The sequence below is a fragment of the Phacochoerus africanus genome, chromosome 3 (assembly GCF_016906955.1).
Source record: "Phacochoerus africanus isolate WHEZ1 chromosome 3, ROS_Pafr_v1, whole genome shotgun sequence".
In the NCBI taxonomy this organism is placed as follows: Eukaryota; Metazoa; Chordata; class Mammalia; order Artiodactyla; family Suidae; genus Phacochoerus; species Phacochoerus africanus.
Genome location: NC_062546.1, coordinates 35,437,280 through 35,458,372, shown reverse-complemented (window position 1 = coordinate 35,458,372; position 21,093 = coordinate 35,437,280). Strand labels below are relative to the sequence as shown.

Sequence of the window (21,093 nt, the reverse complement as noted above, 5' to 3'; positions counted from 1 at the left end):
AAGCTTAATACATATGGTCTCTGTTGCAGCTTCTTAGCTTTGCTCTTGAAGCATAAACACAGCCACAGACAACATGTAAATGAATGGGCATGGCTGGGGGGAGGTTTGGGATATAAACACACACACAAACACACACACACACACACACACACACACACACAAACACACCCACTCACATGCACACAATTTCTAAAATGCCGTCCTAAGTATTCCACTGTAACTCAACTATATCATAAGAGACAATATTTTTTTCAGTTTATGTCAACAAATATTTACTTTTTTTTTTTTTTTTTTTTTGCTTTTTAGGGCTGCACTAGCGGCATATGGAAGTTCCCGGGCTAGGGGTTGAATCAGAGCTGTCACTGCCAGCCTACACCACAGCCACAGTCACACGGGATCTGAGCTGCATCTACAACCTACACCACAGTTCACGACAGCACCAGATCCTTTACCTACTGAGTGAGGCCCGGGATTGAACCTGCATCCTCGTGGATCCTAGTCAGGTTCGTTAACCGCTGAGCCATGAAGGGAACTCCAATATTTACTATTTTTAAGACATCCTCTAACTTTAGTAAAGGTATTGATGGCTAAGCTTGACTAACATGTAATCAAAATTGTATCCAAATGTAATACAGGAGAGACATGGACATATCCAGTGGTCCCACCTGCAGAGTGTGAGGGAAACACTGGTTCCCTCTATCCTCTTAGTCTCTGGCTGCACCCGAGACTTAAGTTCACATGACACAGATCAAGAAGAATAAAACATACTAATTCTATTTTTACATGTGCATAGGATCCTTCAAAGGAAAATGAAGACCCCCCCCCATGATTAAGGCTAAGTGCTTATGAACTAGGTTGAACAAAATGATTTTGAAAAGGTAACTGGCATATATGAGGAAGCAAAGGGGAGATAAAGGCTCTTCTCATAAAGTTTGTACAGATTCTTCTTGGCCTCATGTATTTATCATGTATCTACCATGTTTAGGACAGTATCTCCTGTCCAGCACATAATCACAATTGAATAAAGGATTGAATGAGCCACTCGAGCTAAAACAAGAAGTATACTTTTCAAATGGCTGGAGAACATAGGAAGGGATACAATACAATCTGTTGAACCAAAAAGCATAGAACCTAGGAAATAGCAGGGGTTTATAAAACCTCCAAATCATAAAACAAGATGGTAGAAACTGAAACAAAGTCTCCAGTTGGGTTTTAAAATAAAATTCAGTTATATAAATGTTACTTCAAAAAGACTGGCGCAGGGAGTTCCCTTCATGGCTCCGTGGTTCGTGAACCCAACTAGGATCCATGAGGATGCCGATTCCATCCCTGACCTTGCTCAGTGGCTTAAAGATCCAGTGTTGCTGAGAGCTGTGATGTGGGTTGCAGACATGGCTTGGATCCCGTGTTGACGCCCTCAAAAGCAAAAACAAAACAAAACAAAAAAGAAAAAAACCAAAAAACTGGCCCAAATAAAAAGATGCAGGAAGATTTAAAATAGATGATAGACAAAAAAAATGTATTAAATAAATGCAAACACAATGAAAGAAGTCATGATATGAATTTCAAAATAAATCAGGGACAAAGGAGGTTTATTGTACTGATAACTATGCAATGCACAGTGAAATCACAGTACGCATAAATATTTATGTACTGTGTAATGGCATGAAAATGCTAGAATACAAATGATAGAAAATTCAAAGTAAAACATCAGAATTCCAACTGAAATGGCATATGTTAACAATCTTCCTGCCCTAAGCCCATTTTATTCAAGAACAAGGGTAGGGGAGAAAGCAGGATATAAATTAAGAGATTGGCAAATAGAATAGCAAAAATAAATGATGCAGAGAATTAGAATAAATATAAAAGATGAATTCACATTTAACTAATTGGTGTTCAAGTTCAGTAACAAAAGGTTCTGAACGACTACAATTTGCTAAGGATGAACTAGATTATGCGGGTTGTTTGATAAGCCTTCTTTCCTGATAAAGAAATATGGAAATATTTTTCAAAATGGATCATATACTAGGTCACAAAGAAAGCCCTGATTAATTTCAGACTGGGGACTGAGCAAGGTGATGTTACCCGTTACTATTGCAGATGAATAGACAGGCCATAATCCTTATGGTGAGTACTACATGGCTCAGACCCTGGAGTACAAAACCACTCTTTCCAAGTCATTTTGTGTGTGCACAGCACAAGAACAGCTCAACGGAGAAGAGAAACAAACTGCTGAGTTGCCAGTTCTGGGCAATGCTTCCAGACCAATGCTTTTTGGTTTACTTTACAAGGGAAATAACTTCATTAGAAATGACAGTTTCTTGGCCAGCTGGGTCCTCAGCTGACAGAAGTGCCCCCAGAGCACTTGCGATCTCTGCGGTTGACTGGAGTGCCCACTGCAGCCTCCAGGGACCCTAGAGGGGGAGGCCAAACCTGCCAAGTGTAATTCCTGGAGAGGGTCCAAGGTTCATTATTTTAGTGTGTGTGTGTGTGTGTGTGTGTTTTCCCCTGGAGTTTTCTCTGATGACCTATCCCAAATTGTGGCCTCCCTAGCACCCTCTTTCTTTTCCCAGGTTAATTTTGTCATCAACTATGTCCTATGTTTTCCTTGTTCATCTGGTTTATTGCCTCTCTCTCCCAAGACCGTGGATTCCTGGAGAAGACAATGTTTTGTCTGTTTGGTTCCCTGCTGTAGCCCCAAAACATACAACAGTGCTTGGCACAGATATGGTTGCTATGCAATAAATAGTTTTGATGAATAACCCACCAACTCACCTCTACAGTAAGATGTTTTCCAGGGGGAGGTCAGGGCCCAATGGGCCTTGAATTATGGAACAGATTGTGCCTGTAGGGCCATCTGTGGGGTGGTGTCCACAAGATGAAGGAAGTTTTCAAGGGGGTGCATGAGAGAGAAAGGGAAAAGAGCAGGAAGAAAGGAGCAGAGGCCATACTTGTTCAGCATTTACCTGGGGTAACAGAACACAATCACTCCCGGCTGAAGAAGGGACAGAAGGGGAAACATGTGGGGTCTGGTCTACCTCTGTCTGTTTCTCCCTTCTGTAAATGCATCCAACCTCAAAGGAATTCCTGACAGTTCTACCTTGAAAATAAAGAAAAATTCCCATTGTGGCGCAGAGGGTTAAAAACCTGACTAGGACCCAGGAGGATGTGGTGTGGTTCCCATCCTTGGCCTTGATGAGTGGGTTAAGGATCTGGCATTGCTGTGAACTGTGGCTTAGGTCACAGACACAGCCCGGATCTCCGTGTTGCTATAGCTGTGGTATAGACCGGCAGCTACAGCTCTGATTCAGCCCCCTAGCCTGGGAACTTCCATATGCTGTGGGTGCAACCCTAAAAAGAAAAAGAAAAATACATACTCCTCTCCACCTCCACTGCTAGGACCCTACTCTGAGCCATCTTCATCTTCAGCCTGGGTTATCTCAGTAAAACCTAACTGGTTCCCACCTAGGCAGGGAGAGCTTTGTTTTGAATCAGCAACAAAGATCTTTTGATCTTTTGTTCCTCAGCACATCCCAAACATCAGAGCACACAGCAGGTGCTCAAATATTTATTGAATGGGTGACTTGGAACAGAAGCGCAGTGGGTTGTTTTCCTGGGAGCTGAGCCGATTACAAATGATAAATAACTGTGGGATTTTCGAAGGCAGGTTTCACAAGAACCAGCATCAGAGAAAGCCAAGCCTCCTCTTTGGCTCCTGGGCTGAAGCAGAACAGGAACAAAAATAAGGTCATTGTCCGCTTGTTGCCTTTTTCTCCTCCTGTCCAAAATAGATGTCTTTGAAAAATTTTTTTTTTTGACACCAGTTACTTCGATAACTAATACTTTTAGATATTTCTCCCCAAAGGTGCTTTCCCCAGCGGGGAAGTAGGAAAACTCAGCAGCTCACCAGGGACCGCCAGCAGCAGAAAGATGACTGCTGGTTCTTGGCCTGGAGCCGGCCCGCAGCTCCCTGCCTCTCCTCCGGTCCGCGTCGCCTCCCCAGGGGTGATCCCGCATCCCGACCCCCCACCTGCCATCGCCGCTCTCGCTCCCTCCCGCCCAGGGCTGGGCGACCCTGCACACTCAGAAACTAACCTAGGCGGCCTGCTGCCCAGCGAGGGTGAGCAAAACACCTCGCGGCCGGCCCGCCCAGGCTTCAAGAGCGCGTCCAAACCGCGGACAAAGGGCCGCGCCCACGCTCGCCTCCCCGACTGGGGCCCCCAGCCCGTGCGGCTGTTCGGGGTCCGCAGCGGTGCGACGGGGCTCGTCATGGTAAGGGGTTCACGCTGCTCTGTGATGAGCCGATAGGAAGGAGACCTGGCAGAATTTCCGAAAACAAAACTCTTGTCCTCCCAGGGGAGTGAGAAGAGCGGGTCGGCGGCGCCGAGGCGGGTGGGGAGCAGGGCCAGCCAAGTTCGCTCCGGGTTAAATAAACTTTCTGGTCCAGCTCTCCTCCCTGCAACCCGGGTCCCAGGTCCCCGGGCAAGCGCAGAGGCAGCGCGTCCGGGAGGCGGAGGGTGGGCGGTGCCGGGGAGGGGCGGGGGCGGACCCGGGTCGCGCAGGCGCCTTCCTCGCCCCCTGGGCTCTCCCGCCCATCCCTCCCAAGCACCGGAGGGCGGTTGGGGGAGGGGGATGGCTAGCGCTGGAGCCGGGGGAGGGCGGGAGGCAGACACAAAGCCCTTCCCTCGCCTCCCTTCCTCCTCCTCCTGCTCCTCCCGGGAGGGGAAAGTCAGCCCCGCGCCAGTCCGCGGGGCCACCGGTCGCCCCCGCCTCCGAGACCTGCGGGGAGGGCCTGCGCGAGGTAAGGGGCGGTGGCAGTGGAGACCCCACCCCCTGTGCCCGCACCCTGCGCGCAGGGAGACTTCTGGGCGCGGGCCGGGGCTCTGCGGGGTTGCGGGCAGAGGGTGCTGCTCGGTGCACGCTCCTCCCCTCCGGAGGAGAGCCGGGGATCGTGGGGACGGACGAGGAAGGGGCGCCAGGGAGTGGGGACTCCGGGAAGGGGGCAGGGTGACCTTCCGGGCAGGGTCCTGCGGGACCTTCAGCGGACTTCCTCGGGAATGGGTGAGGGGCCGACGAGGCTGCGGGCGCGTGGCGGCGGAGGTAGGGACCTTGATCGAGTTTACCTGCGGGGACGCCTGTAGGGTGTCAAGTGCGCCCCGCGCCCGTCGGGTCGCACGCCCGGTGCCCAGCGCAGATCCGGCCCGTGTTTTTGGCCGTTGCGCAGGGCAGATGCTCCCCGGCACGAAATTACCTCCCCCGGGGGCAAAAGCCCCTCGGGAGAGTCGGTGAGTCCGGGCTGGGGGCGATTGGGCTGTCGAGGTGATTGATGGCGGTGCAGCAGGCGGAGGAGGAGCCCGGGTTCCTGCCGGGAAGGGACGGGGCCACTTTCCCACTTGGAGCCCTCCCCGCCCCCTTCTGGGCTGGCCTCCACCCTTGGCCTCCGACCCACCCGCGCCCCTCGACGGCCGGGCGACAGCGGGGAGTTTGCAGAATTCAGCAAAGCCTGTGTTGTGTTGCCAAGGAATACAGGGCCAGATCGGCCCCCTGGGCCCTAACTGGCGCCTCTCTTCTCTGAGCTCGCAAATCCTTGGGGGGCTTTCCCAGTTGTGCAGAGGAGGCTGCGCACAAACCCGCACAAGGCGGAGCTGCGCTTTTTTGAAGGCTTGAGGGTTTCAGGCATGTTGGGGTTTCTTGGGAACGTGCTGTCATCAGTAAGAAAACCCCAGAGCACTCTTGCGACCAACAGGATTTTGTAAATATTGCAGCAAAAATAAACATTTGGCGGAACTCAGTCATTAAGAAAAATAGTATTTTAATGCAATATCTTAGAAAATCAAATTTCATGGAAAAAAGCCCTACGATGAACAAGATACTAACTTTGTAAATAAAGACCAGGTGGCTGTTATGATCTTCCATCATTGTGCAATGGGAACACTTGTTTCCAGTTGCCTTCTGTCGGTACCCCACCTGGGGGTTTTATGCAGGTGGATAATGGCCTGCTACAGGTAAGGCAGTGCTGGCTTTGTATAGATCCTGCTTTTTGACTGTGGATCTTATTAACTTCTTACAGGCAAGTGTATTTTGATGAGTGTACACAGAAGTGGGTGTTTTCTTTTTTGCCTCAGCTTCCAGTGTGTCCCTGGAACAATCGTGCATTGTCCTGGGCATTAGGGCCGCAGATTGAGAGGGCCAGGGCCAGTGTGTGTGTGTGGGGTGGGGGGAGGTTGGGGGGAGAGAGAAATGGACCACTCCCATTTGAGACTCTAGAAAGAAGTCTGGAGGTTGCACCAGCTTTGGGTTTGGAGTCTCTGCGCTCACCACCAACCTGCTACCATGACCTCCTTGGTCTGGCAATGCTCTCCTGCAGACAGGTTATCTAAGTAGAGGAGACCAAAATGGCCCACCCCTGAGCCCCTGCAGCTTGACACCCTCTGGGCTGTGGTATGTGCTTATTTAGAGATAACTTCCCAGCAGTCCATTTCCCCTCACCGGAGGCCTCCCTCCCCTTCACTAAATTCAAGGGCTGCTCCCCACCACAAAGTGGGGTGCTTTATCCAGATATACTTCCTCCACATAGAGGAGACGGAGAACTCATTTCCCCTAGGTTCAAGGGCATGCAGCACTGAGAAATCAACCTCAGTCGGGCCCGTTCTTCCCATACGGCTCGTAGGCCATCATTTTGCCTGTGTGTCTGGTTCCCCTCGTATAGCCAAGCCTCCTGATGTGCCTTCCAGATTCTTAGTGGTTTCAGCTGGGGAGGTTTCCCTGTACTCCCTCCTTCTTTCTCCAGTAAGGTACCGGAATTCCTGGATGGGTGTTATTTATGAGCAATATGCCATGGGCCCCACTTATCCATGGGCTGTCAGTTTCCTAAGGGTGAGAGCCGGCTCGTAGCTCTGGCTGTCTGGCACTCAAGGAATGAGTGATGAAAGAAGGCATGAAAGTATCCCTTGGTCAAAGCCCTTTGAGGCATTACATAGCACTAAGTATATCCTTAGCAGATGATCATATTTTTGTAGTGCCTTATGAAATGCTTTTACAGGTAATATCTCCATTGTTTATCATATCGATAATAATCATTCCATTGGAGAGGTGGGAAGACAGAAGCCTGGAGAGGTCAGAGCACCAAGTTGGAACCAGGACTCCAGGCCCACTAATCATTTCGCCGTACCATTTTGCTGACTTGCTAGAGGTGGTCAGAGGCACACCTTATGCAGTATATGTCTAGAGCAAAATGTGTGCAGTGGTGTTTTAGAGGCAGTTTTACTAAGCAATTTCCAGAGTTACAGGGGTAAAGTGCTTTAGAGAAATGCCAATGTTTAGCAGGCTTTCCGTTGCAGGACTTTTCAGTGCTATTATTATTATTATTATTATTATGTGCATTGGGACTCTTTAGGATCACTTCCTTTGGCTACAGAACCATGAATCATCTTCTGGATTCTGTGTTCTAAGGGGTCCACTTTGGGAAATGTTGCCTAGTTCACTCAAAATCTTCTGACATCTAGGCAGTATTCAAGGAACACTGGTGCACAGAATAGTAAAAATGTATATGCTGGAGATTTAAAAGGCACAGGAATCTTCCCTAGTAAATTTAGAGTAAATCGTTGGCTTGCCAGCTTCTGTGCATCTGATAACATGAGTCAGTTCTGGCTTCGATCAGATCTGAGAGGACTGGAGAAGTGGGGTAGACAATGCAAACAGGCCCTGGAGAGCCAGGTCTTCATGCTGCTGGATGCAGGCAGAGCTCACCCAGCCTCCCCCCAAGGATGCCTCAAAAGCATCCTGTTTCCACAGAGTGGCAGCTTAGGGGCCCTGGTCCTTAGGAAAGCACGCCTTGGTTGACCTACCCATTGAGTGGGAAATACATTTGCCTCTCTTCCTTTCTCCCTGGGAGCTGGCAGTGTGGATTCTGTAGGCCTTCAGTGTGTATGTTTATGGAAAGGAAGTGACAGGCACTCTTTGAATGCCTAGCACCAGAAACAAAGGGGTGCTGCTGGGGGAACCTCCTCTAGAGCCCTCACTGCAGGAAGTGCAGCCCCCATTCATATGCACCCTTGTTGGAGATTATTTGAAATTGTTTTTGGATAAGAGCTTGCCTGCAATCTGCTCTTAGGTACTTTGCACAGATCAGTAACCCCGGCTCTTCAGGCTTTATTATTGCGTTTAAGGGAGGAGAGGACAGCAGTAGCCAGAGTTCCTGTTCCAGGGATTCCAGGAGTGGAGAGCTAGGTGGAGCCTTGGCAGAGTGACACCCTCCCCCCACCCCTTGCCCCAGATTGCAGGCAAGCTCTTATCCACTCAGAAGGCTGGGTGAATTTAACATCCATCTGCATTTGGATGGAGATGGTTCTAGGTCTCCAGTGCTGAGCAAATGCAGCTCCAGACTTGTTTCATAGATTTTTCCAAAACATGGAAAGTGAGTAGGCTCATTTAAAGATTTGTATTGACTAGGGTGATGTCACAGAGGCCAAGGAAAAGAATGTTTTGAGAAAGATGGACCTAGTAGATGGGATGGTGTGTGTATCCTGCATGTGTGGCCAAGGAGGAGGATGGGGAGGAGGTATTCAGCGTGGTTTCCAATCAGTTGAGTTTAAAAGACCCAGATAGAGGGAGTTCCCGTCGTGGCGCAGTGGTTAACGAATCCAACTAGGAACCAGGAGGTTGCGGGTTTGCTCCCTGCCCTTGCTCAGTGGGTTAACGATCCAGCGTTGTCCTGAGCTGTGGTGTAGGTTGCAGATGCGGCTCGGATCCCGCGATGCTGTGGCTCTGGCGTAGGCCGGCGGCTACATCTCCGATTCGACCCCTAGCCTGGGAACCTCCATATGCCGAGGGAGCGGCCCAAAGAAATAGCAAAAAGACAAAAATAAATAAATAAATAAATAAAGACCCAGATAGAAACCATCAGTAAACAGCCAGAGTCAGGTGGTCACTGGGGCACTGTGGGGACCAGGACATGGGAGTTGGAAACTCACCTGGGGAGACGCCACGGGCCAAGCAGAATAGGGTCAAAGTAGGACCTAGAAGCCCAAATCCATGGGCAGGGAAAGGAAGAGAAAGACCCTGCACTGATGATGAGCCGGATAGCCCAGATCTTTCAACCTGCTAGTTCATGGCCAGCATCTGTTGCCATTGGCCAGGACCCAGGCTACCCCAGGTTGTGAATTTTTTTTGATATATTAGTTTCAGGTGTAAAACTTAATGATCTGATATTTCTGTATATTGTGAAGATCACTACAGTCAGTCTAGGTAATATCTGCCGTATATAGTTACAGAATTTTCTTATCTTGTGATGAGAACTTTTAAGATCTACTCTCTCTGAGCAACTTTCAGATATGCAATCACCATGCTGTACATTACATCCCATAACTTATTTTATTCCTGGAAGTTTGTACCTTTTGATCATCTGCACCCATTGCCTCCCTTGCCCCTCCCCCCTGCACCTGCCACTCAGGCAACCAGCAGTCTGTCCTCTGTCTATGAGCTTGGTTTTGTGTGTGTTTGTGTGTGTGTGTGTAAGAGTCTATATATGTGGAATGATAAGGTGTTTGTCTTTCTCTGTCTTATTTCACTTAGCATAGTGCCCTCAAGTTCTATCTATGTTGTTGCAAATGGCAAGATTTCATTCTTTCTTATCTGAATAATATTCCATTGTCCATCAGTGGACACTTAGGTTGTTTCCATGTCTTGTCTGTTGTAAGGAATGCTGCAGTGAACATAGGGTGCAGATGTCTTTTTCTTTTTTATTTATTTTATGGCTGCAGATGCAGCATATGGAAGTTCCCAGGCTAGGGGTCGAGCTGGAGCTACAGCTGTAGGCCTACACCACAGCCACAGCAACACAGGATCCAGGTAGTATCTGAGATCTACACTGAAGCTAGCAGCAATGCCAGATCCTTAATCCACTGAGCAAGGCCAGGGATTCAACCTGCATCCTCATGGAACCACTGAGACACAATGGGAACTCTCAGATATCTTTTCAAGTTAGTGTTTTCATATTCTTCTGATAAATACCCAGAAGTGGAATTGCTGGATCATATGACAGTTCCATTTTAAAGTTTTTGAGGAATCCCTTTATTGTTTTCTATGGGGGTTGCAACAATTTACATTCCCACCAACGGTGCACAGGGTTCTCTTTTCTCCACATCTTCACCAGCATTTGTTATCTTTTGTCTTTTTTTTTTTTTTGTCTTTTTGCTATTTCTTGGGCCGCTCCCGTGGCACATGGAGGTTCCCAGGCTAGGGGTCGAATTGGAGCTGCAGCCGCCGGCCTACGCCAGAGCCACAGCAACGCGGGATCCGAGCCGCGTCTGCAACCTACACCACAGCTCAGGACAACGCTGGATCGTTAACCCACTGAGCAAGGGCAGGGAGCGAACCCACAACCTCCTGGTTCCTAGTCGGATTCGTTAACCACTGCGCCACGACGGGAACTCCCCGTCTTGTCTTTTTGATAATAGTCATTCAGATGGGTGTGAGGTGATGTCTCATTTTTGTTTTTTGATTTTTGTCTTTTCTAGGGCAGCACCCGCAGCATATGGAAGTTCCCACGCTAGGGGTTGACTCGGAACTGCAGCAGCCAGCCTACACCACAGCCACAGCAACATGGGATCTGAGCCATGTGTGAGGCCAGGGACCAAATCCGCAACCTTATGGATACTAGTTGGATTTGTTTCCACTGTGCCACGATGGGGATGCCTCATTTTTGTTTTGATTTGCTTTTTCCTGATGATTAGTAATACTGAGTTTTTTTTTTTTTTTTTAAGTGCCTATTGGCCGTTTGTACATCTTCGTTGGAAAAATGTATTTTCGAATCCTCTGTGTGTTTTTCTTTTTTTTGCTTTTTATGGCCACACCCATGGCATATGGAGCAGACTCCGAGCCGTGTCTGTGACCTACACCGCAGCTCACAGCAACGCTGTATCCTTAACCCACTGAGCGAGGCCAGGGATCAAACCCGAAACCTCATGGTTCCTAGTTGGATTCGTTTCCCCTGCGCCATGATGGGAACTTCTCCTCTGCCCATTTTTCAATTGGAATGTGTTTTTACTACTATTGATTTGTATGAGTTCTTTATGAATTTTGGATATTAATGCCTTATCAGTTATAGGTTGTCTTTTCAGTTTGTTGATGATTTCCTTTGCTGTGTAGAAGCTTTTTAGTTTGATGTAGTTCCACTCTGTTTTTGTTGCCATTTGCTTTCAGTGTCAAATCCAAAAAAAATCTTCTCAGAGACTGATGTCAAGGAGCTTACCACCTATGTTTTTCTTTTAGGAGTTTTGTGGTTTCAGGTCTTATGTTTGAGGCTTTAATCCATTTGGAGGTAATTTTTGTGTATGGTGTAAGATAGTGGTATCGTTTCATTGTAATTTTTGTGTATGGTGTAAGATAGTGGTATCGTTTCATTGTTTTGCATGTGGTGTCCAGTTTTCCTGACTTCATTTATCGAGGAGACTGTCCTTATCCCATTTTTTTTTTATTCCTGGGTCCTTTGTTATAAATTAATTCACCATGTATGTGTGGGTTTATTTCTGAGCTCTCTGTTCTGTTGCATTGATCTCATGTGTCTGTTTATATGGCAATACCATTACTGTTTTGATTATGATAGTTTTGTAATATAGTTTGAAATCAGGGAATTTGATGCCTCCAGCTTTGTTCTTTTTTTTTTTTTGTCTTTTGTCTTTTGTCTTTTTTGTTGTTGCTATTTCTTGGGCTGCTGCCTGCGGCATATGGAGGTTCCCAGGCTAGGGGTCGAATCGGAGCTGTAGCCGCCGGCCTACGCCAGAGCCACAGCAACGTGGGATCCGAGCCGCGTCTGCAACCTACACCACAGCTCACGGCAACGCTGGATCGTTAACCCACTGAGCAAGGGCAGGGACCGAACCCGAAACCTCATGGTTCCTAGTTGGATTCGTTAACCACTGCGCCATGACGGGAACTCCCCAGCTTTGTTCTTTATCAGGATAGCTTTGGCTGATTGGGGTCTTTGTTCTTTATCAGGATAGCTTTGGCTGATTGGGGTCTTCCATACACATTTTTGGAATGTTCTATTTCCGTGAAAAATGCCATTGGAATTTTGTTAGGGATTGCATTGAGTCTGTAGATTGCTTTGGGTAGTATGGACATTTTAACAATATTCTCTAATCCATGAACCTAGGGTATCTTTCTGTTTAATCCTGGTGAAGTGTGGAGTGTCAGCTGAGAGTGTGAATAGAGCCACATCAATTAATACTTGCAAATCAAATCAACATGATTATCATGTACTGAATTAATGAGTGATTAAATGACACTGGTTTTGGTAGTAGAAACTTTAAAAACTTGCTAATGGTATGGTGAAAGTCTGAACCGAGCTGTTTTGTAGTTTCTTAGAAGACAAAGTTGGATTTCGGGGGGTTGAGCAAGGGCAAGGGTACAGGCACTCCAACCCATGTGAGGTGTATTATTCTGGTCAAGAATTCTTGGTAGTAAGGAGCCCCATTAGTAACTTTGAATAAGCCCAAAAGTTGTAGGAAAAGTTATGAAAGTATGCTGATTTGTTTAAGCCACCTTTTTAAATGCAAAAATCATTATTCTAACATTTAAAAGAAAGAATTGCATATCCCTTCCAACAGCTTTACCAGCTCTTTGTAGTGATTTAAATATTACTGAATTTAATAGTGTCCAAAAGAGAAACTAATTTAGGAGGAGTGTTATTGACTGAACTCTCTCTTCCACCCCTCAGCAAGGATGGGTTATGGTGAAGGAAAGCATGACATTTATTTGCAGGGCACCAAGCAAGGAGAACAGGCAGTTAATATTCAAAAGACTTGAATGCCCTGATGGCTTTCAGACAGGGGTTTCTCAAGAACATTGGAGTAAGGATCATAGGCTTTGCGGTCAGTTCATGGATATTCTTTTGATTGTTTGGTAGTGAGGTGACAAGGTAATATTTTGGGAATCTCTATCATCAACCTTCTGGTTCCAGCCAGTCTGGGGTCTATATGCTTGCAGTCAGCGTGTAGTTAACATCTTGTACCTGGGCAGGAGTTTTAGTTTCTGCAAAACAACTCAGATGCACATCAGATTGTTATCTATATCCCTTGAGGAGGATCTAGGAGTCCTCTGTTCTAAGGCTGCTTTGTCCTTTAAGCTATTATTACTTATCTTGCTTGACTGCTTTTCCTCTGTTTCTGCATTTTCTCACTTTTCTAATCATTTACTGCCTGTGACTGCTCTTTGGAACTCAAGGAAGGCCTGGGAGGCTAAAACTTTTTTTACAAAGAGGAAATAGGTCTCTGAAGGCCCTTTGAAGGCCCTGCAGAAACCTGCTTGGCTTAAGGTGGTCTCATTACCGTGAGCTTATACCTTATTTGTACTTGATCATGACCTGTGGACAAATGACAGTCAACAAAGGTATTATGTAATTTCCCCCACTTGCCTGAAGTTCTCAAAAGTTGAGCATTTTAAAAATCAGGCTTGGGAGTTCCCGTCGTGGCGCAGTGGTTAACGAATCTGACTAGGAACCATGAGGTTGCGGGTTCGGTCCCTGCCCTTGCTCAGCGGGTTAATGATCCGGCGTTGCCATGAGCTGTGATGTCGGTTGCAGACGCGGCTCGGATCCTGCGTTGCTGTGGCTCTGGCGTAGGCAGCGGCTACAGCTCTGATTAGACCCCTAGCCTGGGAACCTCCCTATGCTGAGGGAGCGGCCCAAAAAAATGTCAAAAAGACAAAAAAATAAATAAAAAAATAAAAGACCCAGATAGAAACTGTCAGTAAACAGCCAGAGTCAGGTGGTCACTGGGGCACTGTGAAAGACAAAAAAAAAAAAAAAAAAAAAAATCAGGCTTGGAATTATTCTGAGGTTCAGTGGTTAAAGATCTGGTGTTGTCATTGTAGTGGCTCATGTCATTGTACTGGGGTGGGTTTGGTCCCTGGCCTGGGAAGTTTCACCTGCCATGGGCACAGCCCCCCCCAGAAAAATCCCCAGGCTTTGTGGAAACATTTGTGTTTAATCTCTTTGAATGAATTAAGTCTATTTTAATTGAGTAGGTTAACCTAGTAGATGAGATATATGACAGATATTTTTGTTTTCACATATATAATTTCATGTGTTAGGTCAGGTATGCAAAATGCAGAAATACAAACTTTCAACTAGTTTAAATATCAGCTAGATGAATGCTATTGCTGTTTTTCTTATTTGTTTGTTTTTTTTTTTGTTTTTGGTCTTTTTCTTTAGGGCCACACCTATGGCACATGGAAGTTCCTGGGCTAGGGGTAGAATTGGAGCTATAGCCTACAGCCTACACCACAGCCACAGCAACAGCAGATCCGAGCCACGTCTGCCACCTACACCACAGCTCGTGGCAATGCTGGATCTTTAACCTACTGAGCAAGGCCAGGGATCAAATCCGCATCCTCATGGATACTGGTCAGGTTCATTACCACTGAGCCACGACAGGAACTCTGAGTGCTATTTGCATTAAAAGCATTTTTTTCCTTATTGAAGAAATTACTACAAGTTTATTTCTGACTAGCTAACTCCCCATTGCATTTAAATTCTGGTTTGATTACAGGGATATTTTAAAAGAACGAGTCGAGGCAGATGTCCCCCCTGGATGATCAAGGAGGGGCACCTCCCAGGTCAGATCCTCCCAAACCCTTGTGTCTTCTGATACCAGCCAAGACCCCGCAGTCTCTGTGGGGCCAAAACCAGAGGCCGTGTCTCCATAACCAGCCTGGGGTTTGTCTGCCTTCAACCTGTGGTGACAAGAAAAGCAGGATGTTGTCTAAACAACCGTCCTCATCTCACGATCCAGACTTTGCTCAAATTAAGTGCTGTGTATTCGTGACTTTTTAGCACACAAAAGCTTTAACTTCCCATGTAGTCAAATGCCTGTACTTTGTCCTTGGATTTCTTTCTTTGGCTCCTGTGCATAAAACCCCTTCCTGGAACTTCATACAACTTGCCATTAATAGTTTCTTCTGATTTTTATACTTTCGGTTTTACCGATTACTGTTGAAATTCATTTGGCATCATTTGGCTGGTGGTTTATGAAGGAAGAAGGCAGCTTAATCATTTTCATTCCCACTGGTTTCCCCTGCAGGCTCGGGGTCATTTGAGTAACATACAGCTCTGTAAACCAATGCTGTCTTTGGCTAGGCAAGTCCCACTCCACTCTCTGCCTCTTTATCTTTCTTTCCTGTTCTTTCCCCTAAGATTTCTTGGCAATGTTCACATTCATTCCTTTAGTCAGTTTTATCCTGTGGGATTTGTTTGGAATTGGATTAAGCCTAGCTGCAGATCTGGGAAGGCCTGAGACATAGTTTCGATCCTCTTCTTCCAGTAGTTGAAGTAAAGCGTACAGGTGTTGCTTGGGCAGATTCGGGCCTCACCGACTTAGGAGTCGGCAGTGCCTGGGGAAGAAGGCACAGACCTGGGCTGGTCCTGCAGGGATGTGGTTACTTCGTTCGAGTGATGCTGGGGGGTGTATGGGATCCTGGCTGACCTCTCGGAGGGGGGCCAGGGTTCCTTCGGGATCTGACGTGTGCAGGTATCCCTGCCCTGAAGGCCCCTGGCCTCCAAGGGGGACACTTACAAACAGTGGTGAGGGCAGGATGGGGTGGTCAGTGCTCCCTTCATGTTACGGAGTCCAAGTCCATACTGCTTACCACACAATAAAATAAACCAAGAGATGAGTTGTTGGGACAAGAATAGTGACTTTATTCGGAAAGACTGAGAGGATGGTAGACTAGGGTCCCAAAAAACCATCTCGCCCATGTTAGAATTCAGGCTTCTTTTATAGTAAAAGGGGGAGGATGTGGCTGGTGGTTGTAAACCTCTTGGTGCCGGAATCCTTTGTTTTTCCAGCTGTCCAGGTAGGTCTGGTCATAAGGTTCCTGTAAACCACCAAGACAATTATTATTTTCTGTTCTGCAACTTTTTATCTCAATGTGAATCAAAAAGTGTTATTATGCCTTTAAATGTCAGAGCCCTAAGAATGGGCTATAGATCAGGCTGTAGGCAGCATTCTTCCTTTTTTTTTTTTTTTGCTTCATAGGGCTGCACTTGCGGCATATGGAAGTTCCCAGGCTAGGGGTCGAATCAGAGCTGCAGCTGCCGGCCTACGCCACAGTCACAGCAATCCCAGATCTGAGCCACATCTGTGACCTACACCACAGCTCGGGGCAATGCCGGATCTTTAATCCACTGAGCAATGCCAGGGATCGAACCTGCATCCTCACGGATGCTAGTCAGGTTTGCTTCCACTGATCCACAACAGGAACTCCAGCATTCTTAACTTGTAGCAAAAGCAATAGAATACAAAGGCTAGAGTCAAAGAAACAGATCCAATATGGAGTCAGGTTTGTTATTCCCTAGGATTGGCGACATACTTATGCCAAGTTTGAACTTGAAACCCCTAATTAAGTTCTTTTTTAAGGAGTTTTCATTGTGGCTCAGCAGAAATGAATCTGACTAGTATCCATGATGCAGGTTAGATCCCTGGCTTCACTCAGTGGATCGAGGATCCGGCGTGGCTGTGAGCTTCGGTGTAGGTCGCAGACGCAGCTCAGATCTGCTGTTGCTGTGGCTGTGGCATAGGCTGGTGGCTACAGCTCCGATTCAACCCCTAGCCTGGGTACCTCCATATGCTGTGGGTGTGGCCCTAAAAAGCCAAAAACAAAAAGTTCTTTTTTCTTTTCCTTTGCAGTTGTTGTCCTCCTGGCAGTTTAGGGTGCCAAGAAGAACACAGAGAGAGTATTGTGTTTTAAAAGAGATGTGTGTGTCTCATCTCTTTCTGAACAAGTGTGTGAGGCGTGATAAGTGATGTGCAATCAGAGCTGACCATGTCTCTCCCTTCCTGGGTGGGAGCCCTCTCCTGGCCAGGGGTCCATGGGGTGTCCCCCTACCCCATTCCCTCTGTAGTTTGGGACTTCTGTCTTAACACATACTTAACATGTCCTCCAGGAGTTCACGTTGTGGCTCAGTGGTAATAAACCTGACTAGTACCCATGAGGACACAGGTTTGATCCCTGGCCCTGCTCAGTGGGCTAAGGATCCAGTGTTGCCGTGAGCTGTGGTGTAGGTTGCAGACGTTGCTCCGATCTGGCATTGCTGTGGCTGGGGCATAGGCTGGCAGCTGTAGCTCCAATTGGATCCCTAGCCTGGGAACCTCTATATACTGCAAGTGTGGCCTCACATCTTTATCTAACGTCTTTCTCTAAACAAGTGCTGGTTGACCTTTGGGCTTTAGGTCATATGTGATCCAAACAGTACAGTTAACTTCCCACACTGTGCTGCTGGCTTAGGCCATACCCTCAACTCCTTCAGCTCTGTTTCCATGGGACTCCGGCACCTCCTGGAGGTGGGGTTGTGTCAGAGAGCAGGGGCTGGGAGAGGGCGGTGACCTCTTTCTTCTGTCCAAGGGAGGCATGGCTGCACACAGAAAGGGCACTTCCTCCTGTCCTGAGTCATCACACAGGATTGGCTGTGATGGATGGATTGGTGGATGTCAGCTAGTATTGGGCGGGTTTGGTGTAGAAGGAGGGTCCATGGCGAAGAACGAGAATCAGGAGGAGCCAGGTGTGTCTCGGGGAAGACCCTATAGTTCACTGTGTGCTGGGTTCCCTGCCTGGGTTCTGCGGAGGGTGGAGAGAGGGAGGCTGAGGTCCAGACCCTCTGAGGGCTTCCTGCCCAGGGAGGAGGAGCTGGATACGCAGGACCAGTGGAGAGAGGCCAGTCGAGGACAGCATCAGGTGCAGAAGACCCAGACTGTGGAGCGATGGGGAGAGTCTGGGAGGGAGACCTACTATCCACCGCCCTGAGTGGCACTGTCTGTCTCAAAGAAATGCTCAGACCTGCAGGGAATTTAGCCCGATTTTAAAAAATGTATTGAAGTATAGTTGATTCACAATATTTCCGATGTATAGCAGAGTGATTCGGTTATATATACCTATAAATATTCTTTTTGAGATTCTTTTCCATTATAGTTTATTATCAGATAGTGAATATCGTTCCCTGTGCTCTCCAGTAGGTCCTTGTTGTTTATCTCCTTTATATATAGTAGTGTGTATCTATTAATCCCCACCTCCTAATTTATCTGTCACCTCCCCTTCTCCTTTGGGAACCATAAGTTTTCCATATTGGTGAGTCTCGTGCCCTATTTTTGATTTAAGTAGAACCTTAGCCTCTGTCTCTAAAAGGAAATAAGCAGAGCTCGCCACAGAAAAGTTCTGGAGATAGTATGGGACCCACCAGAGGGGGCAGATCCGAGGCCACTTGCTGTGTGCAGGAGTTGCTGTGACCTGTGTGGGTCAGTCTTTGGCCAAGGGTGCCCCAAGTGCTCCTGGCTCTCTGTGTGCACACCAAGCAGGTCCCGTTAGCCTGAAGGCTGTCCTCTCTCAGAGAGAGAGGTGCGGGCCGGGGGAGAGAAGATGTGTTTGATTGTGGTACGGGGTCTACACAGACCTCTGCCTGGGATGCTTCTTCTCAGCCTCACAGAAGCTGGCAGGGTGGGCAGTTGGAGGAATGGTCCCTCCTCCATTTCTTATAAGGATGCCAGAAGCAGCAGTTTCTTTCTAACCGTCTGCCCTGAGGGCTGACATGTATGGCTTCCGGGCTCCTTGGTGGTCACACTGGCTCACCAGCCATTCTGATGCTTCCTGCCATCTTTATTTCCCACATTTCTGCTGCTGAGAGTTTTATGCTCTCAGATCTTACTGGAAACATTCAACATAATCACAGGATGCCTATGACTATGCGCATATCCTTCTTGGACATAGTTAACTCTTTGTTTCTGTTATTGTTGGCTCTACTATTGTTGGTTCCTTGCAGATTGATAAGGTGTAGGGTGGGGGACATTGAGATCTAAAGAGCTTCTTATTCATGTCAGGAAAGGACAACACGTACCCTCACTGCCCAGCCCCGTCTGAAACACAGGTCAGCATCTGAGCGCACGCACACCTGCCCCCTCCATCCTTTCTGTGCCGTGTGCATCCTCATCCACTCCAGCCCTGCGCCAGCCCTGCCTGTGGAAGCCTCAGACCATGGAGTGAGTGAATTGTTTCAAACTAGCCAATCACAGGCCGCTTTAGAGATGAATGAAACCGATGTTTGCTGGGGGCTGCAATTCAGCAAGAAGACCCTCTCAGTGATAAACCACCAGTAAGGACCCCACTCATCTGCTCTACTGAGCATCTGGTGGCTGGAATTGGGGTTGAGGCAAAGAAGCTAGGATAACTTGTGGACTGAGATGAGAGTTTAAACATTATGATTCAAGATATCAAGAGATCTATCATCAGATCTAATTTGAACTCTTGGTAGAAGGTGGAGCTCAACCTCCTGATTTGAGGAGAGCCTGTTTGACCACATGGGTCACGTGCCACAGAGCCGGCCCCACCACACAATGCAAATCTCATGTTACAGGCAGCATGAGACATAAGAGTCCACTGACCAGTGCTTTAAGATCCCAGCTCACAATCACCAGCCAGTGGTACTGAGCACCATGAGCTGGGTACTTCATGTATCATGGTACACAGGAAATGGTTTTATTTTCCCGCCTTTTTCAGATTATAGTCCTGAGGCACAGAGAGGTTAAGTAGCTTGTCTGTGTCACAAAGCATGAAAGGAGTAGAGCTGAAATTCAAACCAGGTCTGTGAGACATAATACCCTGTCCTATGGCCAGAGCATCTCTTTGTAGAAATACAAAGATATATTAGATTTCCAGGGCTGCCATAACAAAGTGCCACAAAACTGAGTGGGTTACAGAAATGTATTGTCTCACAGTCTGGGAGGCTGGAAGTCTGAAGTCAAGGTGTGGGCAGGGGAGTTCCCACTGTGGCACAGTGTGTTAAGGATCCAACTGCAATGGCTCGGGTCACTGAGGAGGCATAGCAGATTAATGGATCTGGCATTGATACAGCTATGGTGTAGGTCTCCACTGTGGCTCCGATTCAATCCCTGGCCCAGGCACTCCCATGTGCTGCAGGTGTGGTCTTAAAAAACAAACAAAAAAAGGTGAGGGCAGGGCTGCTCTCCCTCTGAAGGTGCCAAGGACAGAACTGGACCAGGCCCCTCTCCTACCTTTTGGTGGCCTTGGGCATCCTTCAGCTTACAGACACCGGATTTCCATCTCAGCCTGTATCCTCCCATGGTGGCATCTGGCATCCTCCCTCCATGTCAGCACATGCCCTCCTTCTCCGCATGTCTGTGTCCAAATTTCCCTTTTATAGGGATCCTGGTCATCCTGGATTGGGGACCACCTAATGACCTCCACTTGACTAAATCTGCATAGACCCTGTTTCCAAGTAAGGGCCTATTCTGTGTGGAACTGGGGACCAGGACTCCCACATATCTTTGGGGGCATAATTCAGCCCGTAACAGGGTGCAAAGTTGAAAACTGATGAAATATGCAGGAAGTGTGACCAATGCATATGGACAGAAGTAGGGCAAAGCATTCTGGGTAGTAAATAGAACCTGGCACTCTGGGTAGAAGAACTGGGGACTCTGGGTAGGAAGTAGAGCCAGGCATTCTGGGTAGAAGTAGAACCAGGCACTCTGGGTAGGAAGTAGAGCCAGGCACTTGGGTAGAAGCAGAACCAGGCAGTCGGTAGGAAGTCGAGCCAGGCATTCTGGGTAGAAGTAGAACCAGGCACTCTGGGTAGGAAATAGAGGCAGGCATTCTGGGTAGAAATAGAACCAGGCACTCTGGGTAGGAAATAGAGGCAGGCATTCTGGGTAGGAAGTAGACCCAGGCCTTCCCTACGTCCAAGTTCCTGGAGGAATTGTTGGTCTCCTGCCCTCCTGTCTTGTTCTCAGGGCAGGGAGTTCCCTGCACCCTCCCAGAAGTGGATGAAAGTTTAAAGAAGTGACAGCCACCTGTGGGTGGATCTTGACTCTTGGTTTGGAGATGTGCTGTCTGTTAAATCACTGGGCTGGTGTCAGTGTCAGCGTCCTTGGAGGGGTCAGTGTTAAGGAACCACAGCTTCTTCTTGCTGAGGCCAGAAGACCATGCCAGGGAGATGAGGAGTAGGACTTCCAAATTCCTAGTAATACAGTAATGCAGATCACAATCCTTGTTAAAACTAGCAGCATGCAGTGTGATGCTAAAAATAAAATA

General features: G+C 47.7%; 1 protein-coding gene across 1 annotated transcript in view; it reads left to right on the top strand.

Annotated features, from left to right (window-relative positions):
• Positions 1–4,638: 4,638 nt before the first annotated feature.
• The window catches only part of RIN2 (Ras and Rab interactor 2), a 256,317-nt gene continuing 239,862 nt past the window's right edge, over positions 4,639–21,093 (top strand). Inside the window, exon 1 of the mRNA XM_047771604.1 lies at positions 4,639–4,801. The gene's annotated coding sequence lies outside the window, so the exon portion shown is untranslated. The remainder of the gene's footprint in view (positions 4,802–21,093) is intronic.